Below are 3,868 nucleotides of genomic sequence, written 5' to 3' on the forward strand. Positions count from 1 at the left end.
AAATGAGTTGGAGACAGAAATCTAGAGCATTGTGGCTAAAAGAGGGCGATCGGAATTCGAAGTTCTTTCATAGGTTGGCAAACTCACACAAGAGAAATAACACGGTTGCGGCAATGATGGTGGGTGGGCGAAGGACCGAGGATCCGGTAGCTATACAGGAGCACATTGTACATTTTTATAAAGCGTTATACTCTGAGCAGTGTCAGGCGAGACCAACCTCATTATTAGACCCTCTGATGGAACATATTAACTCTATTGAGGAAGGGGAGAGAATGTGGCTGGAGAGAGATTTTGAGGAAGAGGAGATTTGGGCGGTGGTGAGGAATTTGCAGGGTGATAAGGCACCTGGACCGGATGGTTTTACTATGGCGTTTTATCAGAAATGTTGGAAGGTCCTTAAGGAGGATTTGATGGCTGTTTTCAAGGAATTCCATGATAGTGGTAAATTCGAGAAGAGCATTAATGCTACTTTTGTGGCACTTATCCCAAAGAAAGCTGGGGCGGTGGACATAAAGGATTTTCGACCTATTAGCCTGGTAAGCGGAGTGTATAAAATAATCTCAAAGGTGTTGGTTAGCCGGATGAACTCCATAATGGGGAAGCTTGTATCACAAACCCAAAATGCTTTTATACCAGGCAGGCAAATTTTAGATTCTGTTTTAATGGCGAACGAATGTGTGGATAGTCGGATTCGATCTGGGGAACCGGGTCTTATTTGCAAATTGGATTTGGAGAAGGCTTATGATCATGTCAACTGGGATTTTCTATTATACATGTTGGAGAGATGTGGGTTTGGGGAAAGGTGGAGAGCATGGATTCACCATTGTGTCTCTACTGTACGATTTTCAGTGCTCATTAATGGAACACCGGCAGATTTTTTTGGTAGTTCTCGGGGAGTGAGACAAGGGGATCCTTTGTCCCCTCTTTTATTTGTGTTGGTGATGGAGGCTTTTAGTAGGATGATGAAGGCAATGGTGGAGAGAGAGCTTATGGCTGGTTTCTCGGTGGGTTCGCGGTTTGATGAGGTAATGGAAGTGTCACATTTACTTTTTGCTGATGATACTATTATCTTTTGTGAGCCAAAGGTGGAACAACTTCGGAATTTGCGCTGTTTGTTGTTGTGCTTTGAAGCGGTTGCGGGGTTGAAAATAAATTTAGCAAAGTCGGTGATTGCTCCTATAGGGGTGGTGGAAGATGTAGAAGGATTGGCAAGTATACTTGGATGTGGTGTTGATTCAATACCATTTATATATTTGGGGCTACCTTTGGGGGCTCATAATAAGGACCCCTCTATATGGAATAAGGTCATAGAGAAGTTGGAGATGAAATTGGCAGGGTGGAAGCGAATGTATCTATCCAAGGGGGGGGAGATTAACGTTGATCAAGAGTACGCTATCTAGTATACCCACATACTATTTATCGTTGTTTCAAATTCCAGTGAGTGTGGCGAAACGGATCGAAAAAATACAAAGAGACTTTCTATGGGGAGGTGTCGGAGATGAGTTCAAATTCCATTTGGTCCGTTGGTCCAACATTTGCATGCCTATGGAGGCGGGGGGATTAGGGGTAAAGAATTTGATACAATTTAATCAAGCTTTATTGGGTAAATGGCTGTGGAGATTTGCACATGAAAGAGATACATGGTGGAGGAAATTAGTGGAGACAAAATATGAGGTGATGAGGGGTGATTGGTGTACCAAGGAGGTAGGAGGGTCACATGGGGTGGGATTGTGGAAAAGTATCCGAAGGGGGTGGGATGAGTTTAAGCAACATATACGATTCGAGGTGGGAACCGGATCTCGTGTATTGTTTTGGCAGGATGTGTGGTGTGGGGAGGCACCTCTGCAGAATTTGTTTCCCGCCTTGTTCAATATTGCATGTGATAAGGAGGTATGGGTAGAGGAGAATATGGAGAGGATAAATGGAGCTATATATTGGAATGTAAGATTTACTCGACCTGTTCATGATTGGGAATTGGAGGAGGTTTCAAGTTTCTTCGAATTGCTGTATTCACAACAGGTAAGGCAAGGTGGGGTAGATAAAATTTGTTGGTTTCCCTCGAAGAGGAAAATTTTTGAGGTGAAGTCTTTCTACAAGGTGAAGTTAAATCCAGCCCCGGTGGATGGTTCGTGGAAGCTTATTTGGAAGAGTAAAGCTCCTCCGAGGGTGGCTTTTTTCGTTTGGACGGCGGTTATGGGAAAAATCTTAACATTGGACAACCTACGAAAAAAGAACATCATTGTGACAGAATGGTGTTGTATGTGCAAGAAGAGTGGCGAATCTATTGATCACCTTTTAGTGCATTGTGAAGTTGCTGTAGAGGTATGGAATATGATACTCCAGCTATTTGGTATAACGTGGGTGATGCCGAGGAGTTTGAAGGAATGTTTGGAAAGTTGGAGAGGGCAAAGGGGAAAGCGATCAGCCGTGCACATTTGGAGGATGGCTCCTTTGTGTGTAATGTGGTCCTTATGGAGAGAAAGGAATGCGCGGAGCTTTGAGGATCATGAAATGGGCAATACAACATTGAAGCAAAGGGTGCTACAAACTCTCTTATCTTGGAGGATATTGGGGTCTTCTTCGCAAGCTTCAACGCTTACGGAATTTATAGATTTATGTGCGTCCTTTTCAGTTTAAAGCTCGTGTAGTGGGCTCTATTGTATACTTCCTGTGTACATGGGTTGCGCCCCTTGCGCTTTTTATACAATGACTTTTACTTATCAAAAAAAAAAAACATTGCCAAAAACCTCTTCATTCCTTTTTTTCAAGTCAAGTTTCAAAAACTTTTAATTTTTTCACCAAAACAAAACTATGGGATCCTTGAAAATTGTAAGATGACCGCCATTGTTTCACCCTCCTCAAAATCCTCAGATTTTAGCTAGATATTGTCAATCTTAAAATACCTCTTGCTCCCAGTGACATCATTGCAGTCAAAGTAGCAAAGGAAAACTATCCGATAAAACTCTAGGAGGCAATTTTGAGAAACATCCGAAATGTGGGCTTTCCAGTCCAGAGAGAGAAGAAAGTTGTCAAGTCTAGACCACGCCAAAGGATCGCGGTTATTAGACCATGTGCAGATACTGCCAACAAGAGGAATATCCATAAGCCCTTGTTCGAAAATGAACTCAGAGAGCTCCGACATAGCTGAGAAATATCTCTTGCTTGGAAAGTAGATGATGTTAAAATCACGCTTGTTCCAAATGATGTAGAGATGAATGGAAAACACAACCCATAGAGAATTTAATGATTTTTTTTTTTTTTTGAGAGAGGATTTTGTATGGACAACCTTAATTCCTGTAGCATGGAATACAAGTATGTTTAAGTAGGGCCCCCTCCCCCCTCCCACACTTTTTTTTTTTTTTTTTTTTTTTTTTGTGTGTTGGATTACTATAAAGTCATATAGGCATTCCAAGCTATTTAATGAAATCAACTTTTGTGCTTTATGTTAAATGACCGGTTATTCCCAAAAGCTTAAATGGAATATTTAACCAAAATGGAGGGTAAACTATGGAGTTAAGGTTCAAACTCTAGACTTTGATTATGATACCATGTTAAATCTTAATTTATCTTAAAATGTTAAGCTTATAGAAAATAGTGAATTTAATCATTTAATTAATATTTTAACACTCCCCTTCATGAGTGGGCTTAAACTCTCCCTCTCAATAAGTGAAACCCAACACTTGAAATGTTCAATTAAAATGCGAGGTTGAATTACAGAAACATGGTTTGAACTCAAGACTTTTGCTCTGATACCATATTAAACCATCAATTATCCCAAAAGCTAATGTGATAGGACATATTGAATTTAATCATTTAATTAATATTTTAATACTATAGTCTAACTTGTTAAAATTGTGTATTGTAGGAA

The sequence above is a fragment of the Corylus avellana genome, chromosome ca2 (assembly GCF_901000735.1).
Source record: "Corylus avellana chromosome ca2, CavTom2PMs-1.0".
Classification (NCBI taxonomy): Eukaryota; Viridiplantae; Streptophyta; class Magnoliopsida; order Fagales; family Betulaceae; genus Corylus; species Corylus avellana.